Raw genomic sequence first — 27,064 nt, 5'->3', positions numbered from 1 at the left:
AATGCTTGTGACACTCCACTGGGCCTGCCGGGCTCTGAGGGCCCTGCCCTGGGCCCCCTGCTCCCCTGCCCTTTGTTCAGTCACAGCAGAGATGGCCACACACACTCCCTCAGTCAGGGCAGTGTTCAAACCTCCCTCAGCCACGCCCCCTCTCCGCAGGTTACCATGGACTACAGAGGCTGCATTCTGAGTCCAGGGCGTTCCGAGAATGCCAAGGGCAGACATGATGACTTTAAATGATTTCCTCTTGTGTCAGTTTTGGTAAACTTTAGGAGCTAGGAAATGGTCCCCTTTACAGAAATGTTCAAATTTACTGGCATTTCATATATTCTCTGCTATAACATTGTCCTGACTCTTTCTGTATATTCTTTACTTATGTTTTTGTTTTCCTTAATCAAAGTGTGTCTTTTAAATCTTTTCAAAGAAGATTCTTTGGACTTACTAAATCACCTGAATTTTATACGTTTTCTGTTGTATTAAGTTCTGCTCATATCTTTATTTATCTTTTTTCTATGTTCTCAGGGTTTATTGTTTTCATCTTCTGATGTCAATTAAAACACTTGGTTATTCATTTTAATAAATCTTTTTAGTTATAAAGATTTGAACTTTTGAAGATTCCAGCTTCCTTGTACGTTTCTAAGGGTCAGGTCCTCTCCATTGTTGCTGGCCTAAGGCTTAGTTCACCATATAGCAATGTATATATTGACCTATTTTCCCCTCGACTTTCTGTGATTCCCTACATCTCACCTTTCTTTGCAGACAAGCCATTTGAAATACCCTTAACTTATTTCACAGCCAATAAGTCTTTAAAATAATGTGTATTTTTTAGAGAAATCTTCTTATATAATTAGGCAGAAAATCTGACCTGCCATGGTTTTCAAACAGCATAATTTCACTCTTCTCAATGATTAATCTGTTGTATTACACAACCTTTGAGTATTTAGCTGTATCAATGACATATCCTTTAAAAATGTTTTAGAGATCCTACCAGTCTTTGAAAACATCCTTGTGCCTTGTTTCAGTTCCAGTTTGATGTATATTTTCTGCCTTGCACCCGATTATTCCTACATCTGATGGATGTCCTTGGGAATCTAATTCTGGTATTGATTGTTTTTGCTGATTGGCTCCCCTTGTAGCTGCTTTCTTCATTATTGTGTAAATTTAGATCATGAGCTCATGTTTAGCTAAACAGCTGACCTTGTAAAAGGCTTAGGTGTGAACACTCGTAAGATTCAGCAGAAAGTCGGCAAAGATTTATTTGTATCCCTCCAATGAGTGGCCCGCAAGGACCCCGTTTTCTACAAGTGTTGGTCCAATACTCCCTCTAGAGGCAGGGGACTCAGACAGGTCTGCTTTGCGGCCCCTGATCTGGGGCAGGGGCAGTGGGCGGCCTGTGGCCCGGGCAGGAGCCTCTCCGCGTGTGTCCCAGGGACACATCTGCCTGCGAACTTCGGTCACCTTGCAGGAAGCTACGATGCCAAGACCTATGCTCAGCTGTGCAGCGAGGTGTACTGTGTGGACAGGTTCCACACACACTTCAAGTAAGGGGGCGTCCTGAGTGGAAAGGTGAGAGTTTGGGCAGCTGTGCAGACAAAGAAGGCGCACTTTGGCCTGGGCCTAAATGCTTGTGACACTCCACTGGGCCTGCCGGGCTCTGAGGGCCCTGCCCTGGGCCGCCAGCACCCCTGCCCTTTGTTCAGTCACAGCAGAGATGGCCACACACACTCCCTCAGTCAGGGCAGTGTTCAACCTCCCTCAGCCCCGCCCCCTCTCCGAAGGTTACCATAGACTACAGAGGCTGCATTCTGAGGCCAGGGCGTTCTGAGAATGCCAAGGGCAGACATGATGACCTTAAATGATTTCCTCCTGTGTCAGTTTTGGTAAACTTTAGGAGCTAGGAAATGGTCCCCTTTACAGAAATGTTCAAATTTACTGGCATTTCATATATTCTCTGCTATAACATTGTCCTGACTCTTTCTGTATATTCTTTACTTATGTTTTTGTTTTCCTTAATCAAAGTGTGTCTTTTAAATCTTTTCAAAGAAGATTCTTTGGTCTTACTATATCACCTGAATTTTATACGTTTTCTGTTGTATTAAGTTCTGCTCATATCTTTATTTATCTTTTTTCTATGTTCTCAGGGTTTATTGTTTTCATGTTCTGATGTCAATTAAAACACTTGGTTATTCATTTTAATAAATCTTTTTAGTGATAAAGAATTGAACATTTGAAGATTCCAGCTTACTTGTAAGTTTCTAAGGGTCAGGTCCTCTCCATTGTTGCTGGCCTAAGGCTTAGTTCACCATATAGCAGTGTATATATTGACCTATATTCCCCTCGACTTTCTGTGATTCCCTACATCTCACCTTTCTTTGCAGACAAGCCATTTGAAATACCCTTAACTTATTTCACAGCCAATAAGTCTTTGAAATAATGTGTATTTTTTAGAGAAATCTTCTTATATAATTAGGCAGAAAATCTGACCTGCCATAGTTTTCAAAACAGCATAATTTCACTCTTCTCAATGATTAATCTGTTGTATTACACAACCTCTGAGTATTTAGCTTTATCAATGACATGTACTTTAAAAATGTTTTGGAGATCCTACCAGTCTTTGAAAACATCCTTGTGCCTTGTTTCAGTTCCAGTTTGATGTATATTTTCTGCCTTGCACCCGATTATTCCTACATCTGATGGATGGATTTGGGAATCTAATTCTGGTATTGATTGTTTTTGCTGATTGTCTCCCCTTGTAGCTGCTTTCTACATTATTGTGTAAATTTAGACCATGAGCTCATGTTTAGCTAAACAGCTGACCTTGTAAGAGGCCTAGATGTGAACGCTCGTAAGTTTCAGCAGAAAGTCGGCAAAGATTTATTTGTATCCCTCCAATGATTGGGCAGCAAGGACCCCGTTTTCTACAAGTGTTGGTCCAATACTCCCTCCAGAGGCAGGGGACTCAGACAGGGCTGCTTTGCGGCCCCCGATCTGGGGCAGGGGCAGTGGGCGGCCTGTGGCCCGGGCAGGAGCCTCTCCGCGTGTGTCCCAGGAACCCATCTGCCTGCGAATCTCGGTCACCTGGCAGGAAGATACGATGCCCCGACCTATGCTCAGGTGTGCAGCGAGGTGTACTGCACGGACAGATTCCACACACCTTTCAAGTAAGAGGGCGGCCTGAGTGGAAAGGTGAGAGTTTGTGCAGCTGTGCAGACAAAGAAGGCACACTTTGGACTTGGCCTAAATGCTTGTGACACTCCACTGGGCCTGCCGGGCTCTGAGGGCCCTGCCCTGGGCCCCCTGCTCCCCTGCCCTTTGTTCAGTCACAGCAGAGATGGCCACACACACTCCCTCAGTCAGGGCAGTGTTCCAACCTCCCTCAGCCCCGCCCCCTCTCCGCAGGTTACCATAGACTACAGAGGCTGCATTCTGAGGCCAGGGCGTTCTGAGAATGCCAAGGGCAGACATGATGACCTTAAATGATTTCCTCTTGTGTCAGTTTTGGTAAACTTTAGGAGCTAGAAAATGGTCCCCTTTACAGAAATGTTCAAATTTACTGGCATTTCATATATTCTCTGCTATAACATTGTCCTGACTCTTTCTGTATATTCTTTACTTATGTTTTTGTTTTCCTTAATCAAAGTGTGTCTTTTAAATCTTTTCAAAGAAGATTCTTTGGTCTTACTAGATCACCTGAATTTTATACGTTTTCTGTTGTATTAAGTTCTGCTCATATCTTTATTTATCTTTTTTCTATGTTCTCAGGGTTTATTGTTTTCATCTTCTGATGTCAATTAAAACACTTGGTTATTCATTTTAATAAATCTTTTTAGTTATAAAGATTTGAACTTTTGAAGATTCCAGCTTACTTGTACGTTTCTAAGGGTCAGGTCCTCTCCATTGTTGCTGGCCTAAGGCTTAGTTCACCATATAGCAATGTATATATTGACCTATATTCCCCTCGACTTTCTGTGATTCCCTACATCTCACCTTTCTTTGCAGACAAGCCATTTGAAATACCCTTAACTTATTTCACAGCAAATAAGTCTTTGAAATAATGTGTATTTTTTAGAGAAATCTTCTTATATAATTAGGCAGAAAATCTGACCTGCCATTGTTTTCAAAACAGCATAATTTCACTCTTCTCAATGATTAATCTGTTGTATTACACAACCTTTGAGTATTTAGCTTTATCAATGACATATCCTTTAAAAATGTTTTAGAGATCCTACCAGTCTTTGAAAACATCCTTGTGCCTTGTTTCAGTTCCAGTTTGATGTATATTTTCTGCCTTGCACCCGATTATACCTAAATCTGATGGATGTCCTTGGGAATCTAATTCTGGTATTGATTGTTTTTGCTGATTGGCTCCCCTTGTAGCTGCTTTCTTCATTATTGTGTAAATTTAGATCATGAGCTCATGTTTAGCTAAACAGCTGACCTTGTAAAAGGCTTAGGTGTGAACACTCGTAAGTTTCAGCAGAAAGTCGGCAAAGATTTATTTGTGTCCCTCCAATGAGTGGCCCGCAAGGACCCCGTTTTCTACAAGTGTTGGTCCAATACTCCCTCTAGAGGCAGGGGACTCAGACAGGGCTGCTTTGCGGCCTCTGATCTGGGGCAGGGGCAGTGGGCGGCCTGTGGCCCGGGCAGGAGCCTCTCCGCGTGTGTCCCAGGGACACATCTGCCTGCGAACTTCGGTCACCTGGCAGGAAGCTACGATGCCCAGACCTATGCTCAGCTGTGCAGCGAGGTGTACTGTGTGGACAGGTTCCACACACACTTCAAGTATGGGGGCGGACTGAGTGGAAAGGTGAGAGTTTGGGCAGCTGTGCAGACAAAGAAGGCGCACTTTGGCCTGGGCCTAAATGCTTGTGACACTCCACTGGGCCTGCCGGGCTCTGAGGGCCCTGCCCTGGGCCCCCAGCACCCCTGCCCTTTGTTCAGTCACAGCAGAGATGGCCACACCCACTCCCTCAGTCAGGGCAGTGTTCAACCTCCCTCAGCCCCGCCCCCTCTCCGAAGGTTACCATAGACTACAGAGGCTGCATTCTGAGGCCAGGGCGTTCTGAGAATGCCAAGGGCAGACATGATGACCTTAAATGATTTCCTCCTGTGTCAGATTTGGTAAACTTTAGGAGCTAGGAAATGGTCCCCTTACAGAAATGTTCAAATTTACTGGCATTTCATATATTCTCTGCTATAACATTGTCCTGACTCTTTCTGTATATTCTTTACTTATGTTTTTGTTTTCCTTAATCAAAGTGTGTCTTTTAAATCTTTTCAAAGAAGATTCTTTGGTCTTACTAGATCACCTGAATTTTATACGTTTTCTGCTGTATTAAGTTCTGCTCATATCTTTATTTATCTTTTTTCTATGTTCTCAGGGTTTATTGTTTTCATCTTCTGATGTCAGTTAAAACACTTGGTTATTCATTTTAATAAAACTTTTTACTTATAAAGATTTGAACTTTTGAAGATTCCAGCTTACTTGTACGTTTCTAAGGGTCAGGTCCTCTCCATTGTTGCTGGCCTAAGGCTTAGTTCACCATATAGCAGTGTATATATTGACCTATATTCCCCTCGACTTTCTGTGATTCCCTACATCTCACCTTTCTTTGCAGACAAGCCATTTGAAATACCCTTAACTTATTTCACAGCCAATAAGTCTTTGAAATAATGTGTATTTTTTAGAGAAATCTTCTTATATAATTAGGCAGAAAATCTGACCTGCCATAGTTTTCAAAACAGCATAATTTCACTCTTCACAATGATTAATCTGTTGTATTACACAACCTCTGAGTATTTAGCTTTATCAATGACATGTACTTTAAAAATGTTTTGGAGATCCTACCAGTCTTTGAAAACATCCTTGTGCCTTGTTTCAGTTCCAGTTTGATGTATATTTTCTGCCTTGCACCCGATTATTCCTACATCTGATGGATGGCCTTGGGAATCTAATTCTGGTATTGATTGTTTTTGCTGATTGTCTCCCCTTGTAGCTGCTTTCTTCATTATTGTGTAAATTTAGATCATGAGCTCATGTTTAGCTAAACAGCTGACCTTGTATGAGGCTTAGGTGTGAACACTCGTAAGTTTCAGCAGAAAGTCGGCAAAGATTTATTTGTGTCCCTCCAATGAGTGGCCCGCAAGGACCCCGTTTTCTACAAGTGTTGGTCCAATACTCCCTCTAGAGGCAGGGGACTCCGACAGGGCTGCTTTGCGGCCCCCGATCTGGGGAAGGGGCAGTGGGCGGCCTGTGGCCTGGGCAGGAGCCTCACCGCGTGTGTCCCAGGGACCCATCTGCCTGCGAACCTCGGTCACCTGGCAGGAAGCTACGATGCCCCGACCTATGCTCAGCTGTGCAGCGAGGTGTACTGCGCGGACAGGTTCCACACACACTTCAAGTAAGAGGGCGGCCTGAGTGGAAAGGTGAGAGTTTGGGCAGCTGTGCAGACAAAGAAGGCGCACTTTGACCTGGGCCAAAATGCTTGTGACACTCCACTGGGCCTGCCGGGCTCTGAGGGCCCTGCCCTGGGCCCCCTGCTCCCCTGCCCTTTGTTCAGTCACAGCAGAGATGGCCACACACACTCCCTCAGTCAGGGCAGTGTTCAAACCTCCCTCAGCCACGCCCCCTCTCCGCAGGTTACCATGGACTACAGAGGCTGCATTCTGAGTCCAGGGCGTTCCGAGAATGCCAAGGGCAGACATGATGACTTTAAATGATTTCCTCTTGTGTCAGTTTTGGTAAACTTTAGGAGCTAGGAAATGGTCCCCTTTACAGAAATGTTCAAATTTACTGGCATTTCATATATTCTCTGCTATAACATTGTCCTGACTCTTTCTGTATATTCTTTACTTATGTTTTTGTTTTCCTTAATCAAAGTGTGTCTTTTAAATCTTTTCAAAGAAGATTCTTTGGACTTACTAAATCACCTGAATTTTATACGTTTTCTGTTGTATTAAGTTCTGCTCATATCTTTATTTATCTTTTTTATATGTTCTCAGGGTTTATTGTTTTCATCTTCTGATGTCAATTAAAACACTTGGTTATTCATTTTAATAAATCTTTTTAGTTATAAAGATTTGAACTTTTGAAGATTCCAGCTTACTTGTAAGTTTCTAAGGGTCAGGTCCTCTCCATTGTTGCTGGCCTAAGGCTTAGTTCACCATATAGCAATGTATATATTGACCTATTTTCCCCTCGACTTTCTGTGATTCCCTACATCTCACCTTTCTTTGCAGACAAGCCATTTGAAATACCCTTAACTTATTTCACAGCCAATAAGTCTTTAAAATAATGTGTATTTTTTAGAGAAATCTTCTTATATAATTAGGCAGAAAATCTGACCTGCCATGGTTTTCAAACAGCATAATTTCACTCTTCTCAATGATTAATCTGTTGTATTACACAACCTTTGAGTATTTGGCTGTATCAATGACATATCCTTTAAAAATGTTTTAGAGATCCTACCAGTCTTTGAAAACATCCTTGTGCCTTGTTTCAGTTCCAGTTTGATGTATATTTTCTGCCTTGCACCCGATTATTCCTACATCTGATGGATGTCCTTGGGAATCTAATTCTGGTATTGATTGTTTTTGCTGATTGGCTCCCCTTGTAGCTGCTTTCTTCATTATTGTGTAAATTTAGATCATGAGCTCATGTTTAGCTAAACAGCTGACATTGTAAAATGCTTAAGTGTGAACACTCGTAAGTTTCAGCAGAAAGTCGGCAAAGATTTATTTGTGTCCCTCCAATGAGTGGCCCGCAAGGACCCCGTTTTCTACAAGTGTTGGTCCAATACTCCCTCTAGAGGCAGGGGACTCAGACAGGGCTGCTTTGCGGCCCCTGATCTGGGGCAGGGGCAGTGGGCGGCCTGTGGCCCGGGCAGGAGCCTCTCCGCGTGTGTCCCAGGGACACATCTGCCTGCGAACTTCGGTCACCTGGCAGGAAGCTACGATGCCCAGACCTATGCTCAGCTGTGCAGCGAGGTGTACTGTGTGGACAGGTTCCACACACACTTCAAGTAAGGGGGCGGTCTGAGTGGAAAGGTGAGAGTTTGGGCAGCTGTGCAGACAAAGAAGGCGCACTTTGGCCTGGGCCTAAATGCTTGTGACACTCCACTGGGCCTGCCGGGCTCTGAGGGCCCTGCCCTGGGCCCCCTGCACCCCTGCCCTTTGTTCAGTCACAGCAGAGATGGCCACACCCACTCCCTCAGTCAGGGCAGTGTTCAACCTCCCTCAGCCCCGCCCCCTCTCCGAAGGTTACCTTAGACTACAGAGGCTGCATTCTGAGGCCAGGGCGTTCTGAGAATGCCAAGGGCAGACATGATGACCTTAAATGATTTCCTCCTGTGTCAGTTTTGGTAAACTTTAGGAGCTAGGAAATGGTCCCCTTTACAGAAATGTTCAAATTTACTGGCATTTCATATATTCTCTGCTATAACATTGTCCTGACTCTTTCTGTATATTCTTTACTTATGTTTTTGTTTTCCTTAATCAAAGTGTGTCTTTTAAATCTTTTCAAAGAAGATTCTTTGGTCTTACTATATCACCTGAATTTTATATGTTTTCTGCTGTATTAAGTTCTGCTCATATCTTTATTTATCTTTTTTCTATGTTCTCAGGGTTTATTGTTTTCATCTTCTGATGTCAGTTAAAACACTTGGTTATTCATTTTAATAAATCTTTTTACTTATAAAGATTTGAACTTTTGAATATTCCAGCTTACTTGTAAGTTTCTAAGGGTCAGGTCCTCTCCATTGTTGCTGGCCTAAGGCTTAGTTCACCATATAGCAGTGTATATATTGACCTATATTCCCCTCGACTTTCTGTGATTCCCTACATCTCACCTTTCTTTGCAGACAAGCCATTTGAAATACCCTTAACTTATTTCACAGCCAATAAGTCTTTGAAATAATGTGTATTGTTTAGAGAAATCTTCTTATATAATTAGGCAGAAAATCTGACCTGCCATAGTTTTCAAAACAGCATAATTTCACTCTTCTCAATGATTAATCTGTTGTATTACACAACCTCTGAGTATTTAGCTTTATCAATGACATGTACTTTAAAAAGGTTTTGGAGATCCTACCAGTCTTTGAAAACATCCTTGTGCCTTGTTTCAGTTCCAGTTTGATGTATATTTTCTGCCTTGCACCCGATTATTCCTACATCTGATGGATGGACTTGGGAATCTAATTCTGGTATTGATTGTTTTTGCTGATTGTCTCCACTTGTAGCTGCTTTCTTCATTATTGTGTAAATTTAGACCATGAGCTCATGTTTAGCTAAACAGCTGACCTTGTAAGAGGCTTAGTTGTGAACGCTCATAAGTTTCAGCAGAAAGTCGGCAAAGATTTATTTGTGTCCCTCCAATGAGTGGCCCGCAAGGACCCCGTTTTCTTCAAGTGTTGGTCCAATACTCCCTCTAGAGGCAGGGGACTCAGACAGGGCTGCTTTGCAGCCCCCGATCTGGGGCAGGGGCAGTGGGCGTCCTGTGGCCCGGGCAGGAGCCTTTCCGCGTGTGTCCCAGGAACCCATCTGCCTGTGAATCTCGGTCAACTGGCAGGAAGATACGATGCCCCGACCTATGCTCAGGTGTGCAGCGAGGTGTACTGCAAGGACAGGTTCCACACACCCTTCAAGTAAGAGGGCGGCCTGAGTGGAAATGTGAGAGTTTGTGCAGCTGTGCAGACAAAGAAGGCACCCTTTGGCCTTGGCCTAAATGCTTGTGGCACTCCACTGGGCCTGCCGGGCTCTGAGGGCCCTGCCCTGGGCCCCCTGCTCCCCTGCCCTTTGTTCAGTCACAGCAGAGATGGCCACACACACTCCCTCAGTGAGGGCAGTGTTCCAACCTCCCTCAGCCCCGCCCCCTCTCCCCAGGTTACCATAGACTACAGAGGCTGCATTCTGAGGCCAGGGCGTTCTGAGAATGCCAAGGGCAGACATGATGACCTTAAATGATTTCCTCTTCTGTCAGTTTTGGTAAACTTTAGGAGCTAGGAAATGGTCCCCTTTACAGAAATGTTCAAATTTACTGGCATTTCATATATTCTCTGCTATAACTTTGTCCTGACTCTTTCTGTATATTCTTTACTTATGTTTTTGTTTTCCTTAATCAAAGTGTGTCTTTTAAATCTTTTCAAAGAAGATTCTTTGGTCTTACTATATCACCTGAATTTTATACGTTTTCTGTTGTATTAAGTTCTGCTCATATCTTTATTTATCTTTTTTCTATGTTCTCAGGGTTTATTGTTTTCATGTTCTGATGTCAATTAAAACACTTGGTTATTCATTTTAATAAATCTTTTTAGTGATAAAGAATTGAACATTTGAAGATTCCAGCTTACTTGTAAGTTTCTAAGGGTCAGGTCCTCTCCATTGTTGCTGGCCTAAGGCTTAGTTCACCATATAGCAGTGTATATATTGACCTATATTCCCCTCGACTTTCTGTGATTCCCTACATCTCACCTTTCTTTGCAGACAAGCCATTTGAAATACCCTTAACTTATTTCACAGCCAATAAGTCTTTGAAATAATGTGTATTTTTTAGAGAAATCTTCTTATATAATTAGGCAGAAAATCTGACCTGCCATAGTTTTCAAAACAGCATAATTTCACTCTTCTCAATGATTAATCTGTTGTATTACACAACCTCTGAGTATTTAGCTTTATCAATGACATGTACTTTAAAAATGTTTTGGAGATCCTACCAGTCTTTGAAAACATCCTTGTGCCTTGTTTCAGTTCCAGTTTGATGTATATTTTCTGCCTTGCACCCGATTATTCCTACATCTGATGGATGGATTTGGGAATCTAATTCTGGTATTGATTGTTTTTGCTGATTGTCTCCCCTTGTAGCTGCTTTCTACATTATTGTGTAAATTTAGACCATGAGCTCATGTTTAGCTAAACAGCTGACCTTGTAAGAGGCCTAGATGTGAACGCTCGTAAGTTTCAGCAGAAAGTCGGCAAAGATTTATTTGTATCCCTCCAATGATTGGGCAGCAAGGACCCCGTTTTCTACAAGTGTTGGTCCAATACTCCCTCTAGAGGCAGGGGACTCAGACAGGGCTGCTTTGCGGCCCCCGATCTGGGGCAGGGGCAGTGGGCGGCCTGTGGCCCGGGCAGGAGCCTCTCCGCGTGTGTCCCAGGAACCCATCTGCCTGCGAATCTCGGTCACCTGGCAGGAAGATACGATGCCCCGACCTATGCTCAGGTGTGCAGCGAGGTGTACTGCACGGACAGATTCCACACACCTTTCAAGTAAGAGGGCGGCCTGAGTGGAAAGGTGAGAGTTTGTGCAGCTGTGCAGACAAAGAAGGCACACTTTGGACTTGGCCTAAATGCTTGTGACACTCCACTGGGCCTGCCGGGCTCTGAGGGCCCTGCCCTGGGCCCCCTGCTCCCCTGCCCTTTGTTCAGTCACAGCAGAGATGGCCACACACACTCCCTCAGTCAGGGCAGTGTTCCAACCTCCCTCAGCCCCGCCCCCTCTCCGCAGGTTACCATAGACTACAGAGGCTGCATTCTGAGGCCAGGGCGTTCTGAGAATGCCAAGGGCAGACATGATGACCTTAAATGATTTCCTCTTGTGTCAGTTTTGGTAAACTTTAGGAGCTAGAAAATGGTCCCCTTTACAGAAATGTTCAAATTTACTGGCATTTCATATATTCTCTGCTATAACATTGTCCTGACTCTTTCTGTATATTCTTTACTTATGTTTTTGTTTTCCTTAATCAAAGTGTGTCTTTTAAATCTTTTCAAAGAAGATTCTTTGGTCTTACTAGATCACCTGAATTTTATACGTTTTCTGTTGTATTAAGTTCTGCTCATATCTTTATTTATCTTTTTTCTATGTTCTCAGGGTTTATTGTTTTCATCTTCTGATGTCAATTAAAACACTTGGTTATTCATTTTAATAAATCTTTTTAGTTATAAAGATTTGAACTTTTGAAGATTCCAGCTTACTTGTACGTTTCTAAGGGTCAGGTCCTCTCCATTGTTGCTGGCCTAAGGCTTAGTTCACCATATAGCAATGTATATATTGACCTATATTCCCCTCGACTTTCTGTGATTCCCTACATCTCACCTTTCTTTGCAGACAAGCCATTTGAAATACCCTTAACTTATTTCACAGCAAATAAGTCTTTGAAATAATGTGTATTTTTTAGAGAAATCTTCTTATATAATTAGGCAGAAAATCTGACCTGCCATTGTTTTCAAAACAGCATAATTTCACTCTTCTCAATGATTAATCTGTTGTATTACACAACCTTTGAGTATTTAGCTTTATCAATGACATATCCTTTAAAAATGTTTTAGAGATCCTACCAGTCTTTGAAAACATCCTTGTGCCTTGTTTCAGTTCCAGTTTGATGTATATTTTCTGCCTTGCACCCGATTATACCTAAATCTGATGGATGTCCTTGGGAATCTAATTCTGGTATTGATTGTTTTTGCTGATTGGCTCCCCTTGTAGCTGCTTTCTTCATTATTGTGTAAATTTAGATCATGAGCTCATGTTTAGCTAAACAGCTGACCTTGTAAAAGGCTTAGGTGTGAACACTCGTAAGTTTCAGCAGAAAGTCGGCAAAGATTTATTTGTGTCCCTCCAATGAGTGGCCCGCAAGGACCCCGTTTTCTACAAGTGTTGGTCCAATACTCCCTCTAGAGGCAGGGGACTCAGACAGGGCTGCTTTGCGGCCTCTGATCTGGGGCAGGGGCAGTGGGCGGCCTGTGGCCCGGGCAGGAGCCTCTCCGCGTGTGTCCCAGGGACACATCTGCCTGCGAACTTCGGTCACCTGGCAGGAAGCTACGATGCCCAGACCTATGCTCAGCTGTGCAGCGAGGTGTACTGTGTGGACAGGTTCCACACACACTTCAAGTATGGGGGCGGACTGAGTGGAAAGGTGAGAGTTTGGGCAGCTGTGCAGACAAAGAAGGCGCACTTTGGCCTGGGCCTAAATGCTTGTGACACTCCACTGGGCCTGCCGGGCTCTGAGGGCCCTGCCCTGGGCCCCCAGCACCCCTGCCCTTTGTTCAGTCACAGCAGAGATGGCCACACCCACTCCCTCAGTCAGGGCAGTGTTCAACCTCCCTCAGCCCCGCCCCCTCTCCGAAGGTTACCATAGACTACAGAGGCTGCATTCTGAGGCCAGGGCGTTCTGAGAATGCCAAGGGCAGACATGATGACCTTAAATGATTTCCTCCTGTGTCAGATTTGGTAAACTTTAGCAGCTAGGAAATGGTCCCCTTACAGAAATGTTCAAATTTACTGGCATTTCATATATTCTCTGCTATAACATTGTCCTGACTCTTTCTGTATATTCTTTACTTATGTTTTTGTTTTCCTTAATCAAAGTGTGTCTTTTAAATCTTTTCAAAGAAGATTCTTTGGTCTTACTATATCACCTGAATTTTATACGTTTTCTGCTGTATTAAGTTCTGCTCATATCTTTATTTATCTTTTTTCTATGTTCTCAGGGTTTATTGTTTTCATCTTCTGATGTCAGTTAAAACACTTGGTTATTCATTTTAATAAAACTTTTTACTTATAAAGATTTGAACTTTTGAAGATTCCAGCTTACTTGTACGTTTCTAAGGGTCAGGTCCTCTCCATTGTTGCTGGCCTAAGGCTTAGTTCACCATATAGCAGTGTATATATTGACCTATATTCCCCTCGACTTTCTGTGATTCCCTACATCTCACCTTTCTTTGCAGACAAGCCATTTGAAATACCCTTAACTTATTTCACAGCCAATAAGTCTTTGAAATAATGTGTATTTTTTAGAGAAATCTTCTTATATAATTAGGCAGAAAATCTGACCTGCCATAGTTTTCAAACAGCATAATTTCACTCTTCACAATGAGTAATCTGTTGTATTACACAACCTCTGAGTATTTAGCTTTATCAATGACATGTACTTTAAAAATGTTTTGGAGATCCTACCAGTCTTTGAAAACATCCTTGTGCCTTGTTTCAGTTCCAGTTTGATGTATATTTTCTGCCTTGCACCCGATTATTCCTACATCTGATGGATGGCCTTGGGAATCTAATTCTGGTATTGATTGTTTTTGCTGATTGTCTCCCCTTGTAGCTGCTTTCTTCATTATTGTGTAAATTTAGATCATGAGCTCATGTTTAGCTAAACAGCTGACCTTGTATGAGGCTTAGGTGTGAACACTCGTAAGTTTCAGCAGAAAGTCGGCAAAGATTTATTTGTGTCCCTCCAATGAGTGGCCCGCAAGGACCCCGTTTTCTACAAGTGTTGGTCCAATACTCCCTCTAGAGGCAGGGGACTCCGACAGGGCTGCTTTGCGGCCCCCGATCTGGGGAAGGGGCAGTGGGCGGCCTGTGGCCTGGGCAGGAGCCTCACCGCGTGTGTCCCAGGGACCCATCTGCCTGCGAACCTCGGTCACCAGGCAGGAAGCTACGATGCCCCGACCTATGCTCAGCTGTGCAGCGAGGTGTACTGCGCGGACAGGTTCCACACACACTTCAAGTAAGAGGGCGGCCTGAGTGGAAAGGTGAGAGTTTGGGCAGCTGTGCAGACAAAGAAGGCGCACTTTGACCTGGGCCAAAATGCTTGTGACACTCCACTGGGCCTGCCGGGCTCTGAGGGCCCTGCCCTGGGCCCCCTGCTCCCCTGCCCTTTGTTCAGTCACAGCAGAGATGGCCACACACACTCCCTCAGTCAGGGCAGTGTTCAAACCTCCCTCAGCCACGCCCCCTCTCCGCAGGTTACCATGGACTACAGAGGCTGCATTCTGAGTCCAGGGCGTTCCGAGAATGCCAAGGGCAGACATGATGACTTTAAATGATTTCCTCTTGTGTCAGTTTTGGTAAACTTTAGGAGCTAGGAAATGGTCCCCTTTACAGAAATGTTCAAATTTACTGGCATTTCATATATTCTCTGCTATAACATTGTCCTGACTCTTTCTGTATATTCTTTACTTATGTTTTTGTTTTCCTTAATCAAAGTGTGTCTTTTAAATCTTTTCAAAGAAGATTCTTTGGACTTACTAAATCACCTGAATTTTATACGTTTTCTGTTGTATTAAGTTCTGCTCATATCTTTATTTATCTTTTTTATATGTTCTCAGGGTTTATTGTTTTCATCTTCTGATGTCAATTAAAACACTTGGTTATTCATTTTAATAAATCTTTTTAGTTATAAAGATTTGAACTTTTGAAGATTCCAGCTTACTTGTAAGTTTCTAAGGGTCAGGTCCTCTCCATTGTTGCTGGCCTAAGGCTTAGTTCACCATATAGCAATGTATATATTGACCTATTTTCCCCTCGACTTTCTGTGATTCCCTACATCTCAACTTTCTTTGCAGACAAGCCATTTGAAATACCCTTAACTTATTTCACAGCCAATAAGTCTTTAAAATAATGTGTATTTTTTAGAGAAATCTTCTTATATAATTAGGCAGAAAATCTGACCTGCCATGGTTTTCAAACAGCATAATTTCACTCTTCTCAATGATTAATCTGTTGTATTACACAACCTTTGAGTATTTGGCTGTATCAATGACATATCCTTTAAAAATGTTTTAGAGATCCTACCAGTCTTTGAAAACATCCTTGTGCCTTGTTTCAGTTCCAGTTTGATGTATATTTTCTGCCTTGCACCCGATTATTCCTACATCTGATGGATGTCCTTGGGAATCTAATTCTGGTATTGATTGTTTTTGCTGATTGGCTCCCCTTGTAGCTGCTTTCTTCATTATTGTGTAAATTTAGATCATGAGCTCATGTTTAGCTAAACAGCTGACATTGTAAAAGGCTTAAGTGTGAACACTCGTAAGTTTCAGCAGAAAGTCGGCAAAGATTTATTTGTGTCCCTCCAATGAGTGGCCCGCAAGGACCCCGTTTTCTACAAGTGTTGGTCCAATACTCCCTCTAGAGGCAGGGGACTCAGACAGGGCTGCTTTGCGGCCCCTGATCTGGGGCAGGGGCAGTGGGCGGCCTGTGGCCCGGGCAGGAGCCTCTCCGCGTGTGTCCCAGGGACACATCTGCCTGCGAACTTCGGTCACCTGGCAGGAAGCTACGATGCCCAGACCTATGCTCAGCTGTGCAGCGAGGTGTACTGTGTGGACAGGTTCCACACACACTTCAAGTAAGGGGGCGGTCTGAGTGGAAAGGTGAGAGTTTGGGCAGCTGTGCAGACAAAGAAGGCGCACTTTGGCCTGGGCCTAAATGCTTGTGACACTCCACTGGGCCTGCCGGGCTCTGAGGGCCCTGCCCTGGGCCCCCTGCACCCCTGCCCTTTGTTCAGTCACAGCAGAGATGGCCACACCCACTCCCTCAGTCAGGGCAGTGTTCAACCTCCCTCAGCCCCGCCCCCTCTCCGAAGGTTACCTTAGACTACAGAGGCTGCATTCTGAGGCCAGGGCGTTCTGAGAATGCCAAGGGCAGACATGATGACCTTAAATGATTTCCTCCTGTGTCAGTTTTGGTAAACTTTAGGAGCTAGGAAATGGTCCCCTTTACAGAAATGTTCAAATTTACTGGCATTTCATATATTCTCTGCTATAACATTGTCCTGACTCTTTCTGTATATTCTTTACTTATGTTTTTGTTTTCCTTAATCAAAGTGTGTCTTTTAAATCTTTTCAAAGAAGATTCTTTGGTCTTACTATATCACCTGAATTTTATATGTTTTCTGCTGTATTAAGTTCTGCTCATATCTTTATTTATCTTTTTTCTATGTTCTCAGGGTTTATTGTTTTCATCTTCTGATGTCAGTTAAAACACTTGGTTATTCATTTTAATAAATCTTTTTACTTATAAAGATTTGAACTTTTGAATATTCCAGCTTACTTGTAAGTTTCTAAGGGTCAGGTCCTCTCCATTGTTGCTGGCCTAAGGCTTAGTTCACCATATAGCAGTGTATATATTGACCTATATTCCCCTCGACTTTCTGTGATTCCCTACATCTCACCTTTCTTTGCAGACAAGCCATTTGAAATACCCTTAACTTATTTCACAGCCAATAAGTCTTTGAAATAATGTGTATTGTTTAGAGAAATCTTCTTATATAATTAGGCAGAAAATCTGACCTGCCATAGTTTTCAAAACAGCATAATTTCACTCTTCTCAATGATTAATCTGTTGTATTACACAACCTCTGAGTATTTAGCTTTATCAATGACATGTACTTTAAAAAGGTTTTGGAGATCCTACCAGTCTTTGAAAACATCCTTGTGCCTTGTTTCAGTTCCAGTTTGATGTATATTTTCTGCCTTGCACCCGATTATTCCTACATCTGATGGATGGACTTGGGAATCTAATTCTGGTATTGATTGTTTTTGCTGATTGTCTCCACTTGTAGCTGCTTTCTTCATTATTGTGTAAATTTAGACCATGAGCTCATGTTTAGCTAAACAGCTGACCTTGTAAGAGGCTTAGTTGTGAACGCTCATAAGTTTCAGCAGAAAGTCGGCAAAGATTTATTTGTGTCCCTCCAATGAGTGGCCCGCAAGGACCCCGTTTTCTTCAAGTGTTGGTCCAATACTCCCTCTAGAGGCAGGGGACTCAGACAGGGCTGCTTTGCAGCCCCCGATCTGGGGCAGGGGCAGTGGGCGTCCTGTGGCCCGGGCAGGAGCCTTTCCGCGTGTGTCCCAGGAACCCATCTGCCTGTGAATCTCGGTCAACTGGCAGGAAGATACGATGCCCCGACCTATGCTCAGGTGTGCAGCGAGGTGTACTGCAAGGACAGGTTCCACACACCCTTCAAGTAAGAGGGCGGCCTGAGTGGAAATGTGAGAGTTTGTGCAGCTGTGCAGACAAAGAAGGCACCCTTTGGCCTTGGCCTAAATGCTTGTGGCACTCCACTGGGCCTGCCGGGCTCTGAGGGCCCTGCCCTGGGCCCCCTGCTCCCCTGCCCTTTGTTCAGTCACAGCAGAGATGGCCACACACACTCCCTCAGTGAGGGCAGTGTTCCAACCTCCCTCAGCCCCGCCCCCTCTCCCCAGGTTACCATAGACTACAGAGGCTGCATTCTGAGGCCAGGGCGTTCTGAGAATGCCAAGGGCAGACATGATGACCTTAAATGATTTCCTCTTCTGTCAGTTTTGGTAAACTTTAGGAGCTAGGAAATGGTCCCCTTTACAGAAATGTTCAAATTTACTGGCATTTCATATATTCTCTGCTATAACTTTGTCCTGACTCTTTCTGTATATTCTTTACTTATGTTTTTGTTTTCCTTAATCAAAGTGTGTCTTTTAAATCTTTTCAAAGAAGATTCTTTGGTCTTACTATATCACCTGAATTTTATACGTTTTCTGTTGTATTAAGTTCTGCTCATATCTTTATTTATCTTTTTTCTATGTTCTCAGGGTTTATTGTTTTCATGTTCTGATGTCAATTAAAACACTTGGTTATTCATTTTAATAAATCTTTTTAGTGATAAAGAATTGAACATTTGAAGATTCCAGCTTACTTGTAAGTTTCTAAGGGTCAGGTCCTCTCCATTGTTGCTGGCCTAAGGCTTAGTTCACCATATAGCAGTGTATATATTGACCTATATTCCCCTCGACTTTCTGTGATTCCCTACATCTCACCTTTCTTTGCAGACAAGCCATTTGAAATACCCTTAACTTATTTCACAGCCAATAAGTCTTTGAAATAATGTGTATTTTTTAGAGAAATCTTCTTATATAATTAGGCAGAAAATCTGACCTGCCATAGTTTTCAAAACAGCATAATTTCACTCTTCTCAATGATTAATCTGTTGTATTACACAACCTCTGAGTATTTAGCTTTATCAATGACATGTACTTTAAAAATGTTTTGGAGATCCTACCAGTCTTTGAAAACATCCTTGTGCCTTGTTTCAGTTCCAGTTTGATGTATATTTTCTGCCTTGCACCCGATTATTCCTACATCTGATGGATGGATTTGGGAATCTAATTCTGGTATTGATTGTTTTTGCTGATTGTCTCCCCTTGTAGCTGCTTTCTACATTATTGTGTAAATTTAGACCATGAGCTCATGTTTAGCTAAACAGCTGACCTTGTAAGAGGCCTAGATGTGAACGCTCGTAAGTTTCAGCAGAAAGTCGGCAAAGATTTATTTGTATCCCTCCAATGATTGGGCAGCAAGGACCCCGTTTTCTACAAGTGTTGGTCCAATACTCCCTCTAGAGGCAGGGGACTCAGACAGGGCTGCTTTGCGGCCCCCGATCTGGGGCAGGGGCAGTGGGCGGCCTGTGGCCCGGGCAGGAGCCTCTCCGCGTGTGTCCCAGGAACCCATCTGCCTGCGAATCTCGGTCACCTGGCAGGAAGATACGATGCCCCGACCTATGCTCAGGTGTGCAGCGAGGTGTACTGCACGGACAGATTCCACACACCTTTCAAGTAAGAGGGCGGCCTGAGTGGAAAGGTGAGAGTTTGTGCAGCTGTGCAGACAAAGAAGGCACACTTTGGACTTGGCCTAAATGCTTGTGACACTCCACTGGGCCTGCCGGGCTCTGAGGGCCCTGCCCTGGGCCCCCTGCTCCCCTGCCCTTTGTTCAGTCACAGCAGAGATGGCCACACACACTCCCTCAGTCAGGGCAGTGTTCCAACCTCCCTCAGCCCCGCCCCCTCTCCGCAGGTTACCATAGACTACAGAGGCTGCATTCTGAGGCCAGGGCGTTCTGAGAATGCCAAGGGCAGACATGATGACCTTAAATGATTTCCTCCTGTGTCAGATTTGGTAAACTTTAGGAGCTAGGAAATGGTCCCCTTACAGAAATGTTCAAATTTACTGGCATTTCATATATTCTCTGCTATAACATTGTCCTGACTCTTTCTGTATATTCTTTACTTATGTTTTTGTTTTCCTTAATCAAAGTGTGTCTTTTAAATCTTTTCAAAGAAGATTCTTTGGTCTTACTAGATCACCTGAATTTTATACGTTTTCTGTTGTATTAAGTTCTGCTCATATCTTTATTTATCTTTTTTCTATGTTCTCAGGGTTTATTGTTTTCATCTTCTGATGTCAATTAAAACACTTGGTTATTCATTTTAATAAATCTTTTTAGTTATAAAGATTTGAACTTTTGAAGATTCCAGCTTACTTGTACGTTTCTAAGGGTCAGGTCCTCTCCATTGTTGCTGGCCTAAGGCTTAGTTCACCATATAGCAATGTATATATTGACCTATATTCCCCTCGACTTTCTGTGATTCCCTACATCTCACCTTTCTTTGCAGACAAGCCATTTGAAATACCCTTAACTTATTTCACAGCAAATAAGTCTTTGAAATAATGTGTATTTTTTAGAGAAATCTTCTTATATAATTAGGCAGAAAATCTGACCTGCCATTGTTTTCAAAACAGCATAATTTCACTCTTCTCAATGATTAATCTGTTGTATTACACAACCTTTGAGTATTTAGCTTTATCAATGACATATCCTTTAAAAATGTTTTAGAGATCCTACCAGTCTTTGAAAACATCCTTGTGCCTTGTTTCAGTTCCAGTTTGATGTATATTTTCTGCCTTGCACCCGATTATACCTAAATCTGATGGATGTCCTTGGGAATCTAATTCTGGTATTGATTGTTTTTGCTGATTGGCTCCCCTTGTAGCTGCTTTCTTCATTATTGTGTAAATTTAGATCATGAGCTCATGTTTAGCTAAACAGCTGACCTTGTAAAAGGCTTAGGTGTGAACACTCGTAAGTTTCAGCAGAAAGTCGGCAAAGATTTATTTGTGTCCCTCCAATGAGTGGCCCGCAAGGACCCCGTTTTCTACAAGTGTTGGTCCAATACTCCCTCTAGAGGCAGGGGACTCAGACAGGGCTGCTTTGCGGCCTCTGATCTGGGGCAGGGGCAGTGGGCGGCCTGTGGCCCGGGCAGGAGCCTCTCCGCGTGTGTCCCAGGGACACATCTGCCTGCGAACTTCGGTCACCTGGCAGGAAGCTACGATGCCCAGACCTATGCTCAGCTGTGCAGCGAGGTGTACTGTGTGGACAGGTTCCACACACACTTCAAGTATGGGGGCGGACTGAGTGGAAAGGTGAGAGTTTGGGCAGCTGTGCAGACAAAGAAGGCGCACTTTGGCCTGGGCCTAAATGCTTGTGACACTCCACTGGGCCTGCCGGGCTCTGAGGGCCCTGCCCTGGGCCCCCAGCACCCCTGCCCTTTGTTCAGTCACAGCAGAGATGGCCACACCCACTCCCTCCGTCAGGGCAGTGTTCAACCTCCCTCAGCCCCGCCCCCTCTCCGAAGGTTACCATAGACTACAGAGGCTGCATTCTGAGGCCAGGGCGTTCTGAGAATGCCAAGGGCAGACATGATGACCTTAAATGATTTCCTCCTGTGTCAGATTTGGTAAACTTTAGGAGCTAGGAAATGGTCCCCTTACAGAAATGTTCAAATTTACTGGCATTTCATATATTCTCTGCTATAACATTGTCCTGACTCTTTCTGTATATTCTTTACTTATGTTTTTGTTTTCCTTAATCAAAGTGTGTCTTTTAAATCTTTTCAAAGAAGATTCTTTGGTCTTACTATATCACCTGAATTTTATACGTTTTCTGCTGTATTAAGTTCTGCTCATATCTTTATTTATCTTTTTTCTATGTTCTCAGGGTTTATTGTTTTCATCTTCTGATGTCAGTTAAAACACTTGGTTATTCATTTTAATAAAACTTTTTACTTATAAAGATTTGAACTTTTGAAGATTCCAGCTTACTTGTACGTTTCTAAGGGTCAGGTCCTCTCCATTGTTGCTGGCCTAAGGCTTAGTTCACCATATAGCAGTGTATATATTGACCTATATTCCCCTCGACTTTCTGTGATTCCCTACATCTCACCTTTCTTTGCAGACAAGCCATTTGAAATACCCTTAACTTATTTCACAGCCAATAAGTCTTTGAAATAATGTGTATTTTTTAGAGAAATCTTCTTATATAATTAGGCAGAAAATCTGACCTGCCATAGTTTTCAAAACAGCATAATTTCACTCTTCACAATGATTAATCTGTTGTATTACACAACCTCTGAGTATTTAGCTTTATCAATGACATGTACTTTAAAAATGTTTTGGAGATCCTACCAGTCTTTGAAAACATCCTTGTGCCTTGTTTCAGTTCCAGTTTGATGTATATTTTCTTCCTTGCACCCGATTATTCCTACATCTGATGGATGGCCTTGGGAATCTAATTCTGGTATTGATTGTTTTTGCTGATTGTCTCCCCTTGTAGCTGCTTTCTTCATTATTGTGTAAATTTAGATCATGAGCTCATGTTTAGCTAAACAGCTGACCTTGTATGAGGCTTAGGTGTGAACACTCGTAAGTTTCAGCAGAAAGTCGGCAAAGATTTATTTGTGTCCCTCCAATGAGTGGCCCGCAAGGACCCCGTTTTCTACAAGTGTTGGTCCAATACTCCCTCTAGAGGCAGGGGACTCCGACAGGGCTGCTTTGCGGCCCCCGATCTGGGGAAGGGGCAGTGGGCGGCCTGTGGCCTGGGCAGGAGCCTCACCGCGTGTGTCCCAGGGACCCATCTGCCTGCGAACCTCGGTCACCTGGCAGGAAGATACGATGCCCCGACCTATGCTCAGCTGTGCAGCGAGGTGTACTGCGCGGACAGGTTCCACACACACTTCAAGTAAGAGGGCGGCCTGAGTGGAAAGGTGAGAGTTTGGGCAGCTGTTCAGACAAAGAAGGCGCACTTTGACCTGGGCCAAAATGCTTGTGACACTCCACTGGGCCTGCCGGGCTCTGAGGGCCCTGCCCTGGGCCCCCTGCTCCCCTGCCCTTTGTTCAGTCACAGCAGAGATGGCCACACACACTCCCTCAGTCAGGGCAGTGTTCAAACCTCCCTCAGCCACGCCCCCTCTCCGCAGGTTACCATGGACTACAGAGGCTGCATTCTGAGTCCAGGGCGTTCCGAGAATGCCAAGGGCAGACATGATGACTTTAAATGATTTCCTCTTGTGTCAGTTTTGGTAAACTTTAGGAGCTAGGAAATGGTCCCCTTTACAGAAATGTTCAAATTTACTGGCATTTCATATATTCTCTGCTATAACATTGTCCTGACTCTTTCTGTATATTCTTTACTTATGTTTTTGTTTTCCTTAATCAAAGTGTGTCTTTTAAATCTTTTCAAAGAAGATTCTTTGGACTTACTAAATCACCTGAATTTTATACGTTTTCTGTTGTATTAAGTTCTGCTCATATCTTTATTTATCTTTTTTATATGTTCTCAGGGTTTATTGTTTTCATCTTCTGATGTCAATTAAAACACTTGGTTATTCATTTTAATAAATCTTTTTAGTTATAAAGATTTGAACTTTTGAAGATTCCAGCTTACTTGTAAGTTTCTAAGGGTCAGGTCCTCTCCATTGTTGCTGGCCTAAGGCTTAGTTCACCATATAGCAATGTATATATTGACCTATTTTCCCCTCGACTTTCTGTGATTCCCTACATCTCAACTTTCTTTGCAGACAAGCCATTTGAAATACCCTTAACTTATTTCACAGCCAATAAGTCTTTAAAATAATGTGTATTTTTTAGAGAAATCTTCTTATATAATTAGGCAGAAAATCTGACCTGCCATGGTTTTCAAACAGCATAATTTCACTCTTCTCAATGATTAATCTGTTGTATTACACAACCTTTGAGTATTTGGCTGTATCAATGACATATCCTTTAAAAATGTTTTAGAGATCCTACCAGTCTTTGAAAACATCCTTGTGCCTTGTTTCAGTTCCAGTTTGATGTATATTTTCTGCCTTGCACCCGATTATTCCTACATCTGATGGATGTCCTTGGGAATCTAATTCTGGTATTGATTGTTTTTGCTGATTGGCTCCCCTTGTAGCTGCTTTCTTCATTATTGTGTAAATTTAGATCATGAGCTCATGTTTAGCTAAACAGCTGACATTGTAAAAGGCTTAAGTGTGAACACTCGTAAGTTTCAGCAGAAAGTCGGCAAAGATTTATTTGTGTCCCTCCAATGAGTGGCCCGCAAGGACCCCGTTTTCTACAAGTGTTGGTCCAATACTCCCTCTAGAGGCAGGGGACTCAGACAGGGCTGCTTTGCGGCCCCTGATCTGGGGCAGGGGCAGTGGGCGGCCTGTGGCCCGGGCAGGAGCCTCTCCGCGTGTGTCCCAGGGACACATCTGCCTGCGAACTTCGGTCACCTGGCAGGAAGCTACGATGCCCAGACCTATGCTCAGCTGTGCAGCGAGGTGTACTGTGTGGACAGGTTCCACACACACTTCAAGTAAGGGGGCGGTCTGAGTGGAAAGGTGAGAGTTTGGGCAGCTGTGCAGACAAAGAAGGCGCACTTTGGCCTGGGCCTAAATGCTTGTGACACTCCACTGGGCCTGCCGGGCTCTGAGGGCCCTGCCCTGGGCCCCCTGCACCCCTGCCCTTTGTTCAGTCACAGCAGAGATGGCCACACCCACTCCCTCAGTCAGGGCAGTGTTCAACCTCCCTCAGCCCCGCCCCCTCTCCGAAGGTTACCTTAGACTACAGAGGCTGCATTCTGAGGCCAGGGCGTTCTGAGAATGCCAAGGGCAGACATGATGACCTTAAATGATTTCCTCCTGTGTCAGTTTTGGTAAACTTTAGGAGCTAGGAAATGGTCCCCTTTACAGAAATGTTCAAATTTACTGGCATTTCATATATTCTCTGCTATAACATTGTCCTGACTCTTTCTGTATATTCTTTACTTATGTTTTTGTTTTCCTTAATCAAAGTGTGTCTTTTAAATCTTTTCAAAGAAGATTCTTTGGTCTTACTATATCACCTGAATTTTATTTGTTTTCTGCTGTATTAAATTCTGCTCATATCTTTATTTATCTTTTTTCTATGTTCTCAGGGTTTATTGTTTTCATCTTCTGATGTCAGTTAAAACACTTGGTTATTCATTTTAATAAATCTTTTTACTTATAAAGATTTGAACTTTTGAATATTCCAGCTTACTTGTAAGTTTCTAAGGGTCAGGTCCTCTCCATTGTTGCTGGCCTAAGGCTTAGTTCACCATATAGCAGTGTATATATTGACCTATATTCCCCTCGACTTTCTGTGATTCCCTACATCTCACCTTTCTTTGCAGACAAGCCATTTGAAATACCCTTAACTTATTTCACAGCCAATAAGTCTTTGAAATAATGTGTATTGTTTAGAGAAATCTTCTTATATAATTAGGCAGAAAATCTGACCTGCCATAGTTTTCAAAACAGCATAATTTCACTCTTCTCAATGATTAATCTGTTGTATTACACAACCTCTGAGTATTTAGCTTTATCAATGACATGTACTTTAAAAAGGTTTTGGAGATCCTACCAGTCTTTGAAAACATCCTTGTGCCTTGTTTCAGTTCCAGTTTGATGTATATTTTCTGCCTTGCACCCGATTATTCCTACATCTGATGGATGGACTTGGGAATCTAATTCTGGTATTGATTGTTTTTGCTGATTGTCTCCACTTGTAGCTGCTTTCTTCATTATTGTGTAAATTTAGACCATGAGCTCATGTTTAGCTAAACAGCTGACCTTGTAAGAGGCTTAGTTGTGAACGCTCATAAGTTTCAGCAGAAAGTCGGCAAAGATTTATTTGTGTCCCTCCAATGAGTGGCCCGCAAGGACCCCGTTTTCTTCAAGTGTTGGTCCAATACTCCCTCTAGAGGCAGGGGACTCAGACAGGGCTGCTTTGCAGCCCCCGATCTGGGGCAGGGGCAGTGGGCGTCCTGTGGCCCGGGCAGGAGCCTTTCCGCGTGTGTCCCAGGAACCCATCTGCCTGTGAATCTCGGTCAACTGGCAGGAAGATACGATGCCCCGACCTATGCTCAGGTGTGCAGCGAGGTGTACTGCAAGGACAGGTTCCACACACCCTTCAAGTAAGAGGGCGGCCTGAGTGGAAATGTGAGAGTTTGTGCAGCTGTGCAGACAAAGAAGGCACCCTTTGGCCTTGGCCTAAATGCTTGTGGCACTCCACTGGGCCTGCCGGGCTCTGAGGGCCCTGCCCTGGGCCCCCTGCTCCCCTGCCCTTTGTTCAGTCACAGCAGAGATGGCCACACACACTCCCTCAGTGAGGGCAGTGTTCCAACCTCCCTCAGCCCCGCCCCCTCTCCCCAGGTTACCATAGACTACAGAGGCTGCATTCTGAGGCCAGGGCGTTCTGAGAATGCCAAGGGCAGACATGATGACCTTAAATGATTTCCTCTTCTGTCAGTTTTGGTAAACTTTAGGAGCTAGGAAATGGTCCCCTTTACAGAAATGTTCAAATTTACTGGCATTTCATATATTCTCTGCTATAACTTTGTCCTGACTCTTTCTGTATATTCTTTACTTATGTTTTTGTTTTCCTTAATCAAAGTGTGTCTTTTAAATCTTTTCAAAGAAGATTCTTTGGTCTTACTATATCACCTGAATTTTATACGTTTTCTGTTGTATTAAGTTCTGCTCATATCTTTATTTATCTTTTTTCTATGTTCTCAGGGTTTATTGTTTTCATGTTCTGATGTCAATTAAAACACTTGGTTATTCATTTTAATAAATCTTTTTAGTGAAAAAGAATTGAACATTTGAAGATTCCAGCTTACTTGTAAGTTTCTAAGGGTCAGGTCCTCTCCATTGTTGCTGGCCTAAGGCTTAGTTCACCATATAGCAGTGTATATATTGACCTATATTCCCCTCGACTTTCTGTGATTCCCTACATCTCACCTTTCTTTGCAGACAAGCCATTTGAAATACCCTTATTTCACAGCCAATAAGTCTTTGAAATAATGTGTATTTTTTAGAGAAATCTTCTTATATAATTAGGCAGAAAATCTGACCTGCCATAGTTTTCAAAACAGCATAATTTCACTCTTCTCAATGATTAATCTGTTGTATTACACAACCTCTGAGTATTTAGCTTTATCAATGACATGTACTTTAAAAATGTTTTGGAGATCCTACCAGTCTTTGAAAACATCCTTGTGCCTTGTTTCAGTTCCAGTTTGATGTATATTTTCTGCCTTGCACCCGATTATTCCTACATCTGATGGATGGATTTGGGAATCTAATTCTGGTATTGATTGTTTTTGCTGATTGTCTCCCCTTGTAGCTGCTTTCTACA

The sequence above is a fragment of the Mesoplodon mirus genome (assembly GCF_964341445.2).
Source record: "Mesoplodon mirus genome assembly, chromosome: 1".
Lineage (NCBI taxonomy): Eukaryota > Metazoa > Chordata > Mammalia > Artiodactyla > Ziphiidae > Mesoplodon > Mesoplodon mirus.
The sequence above is the reverse complement of the archived record's forward strand: the minus strand, read 5'-3'. Positions refer to the sequence as shown.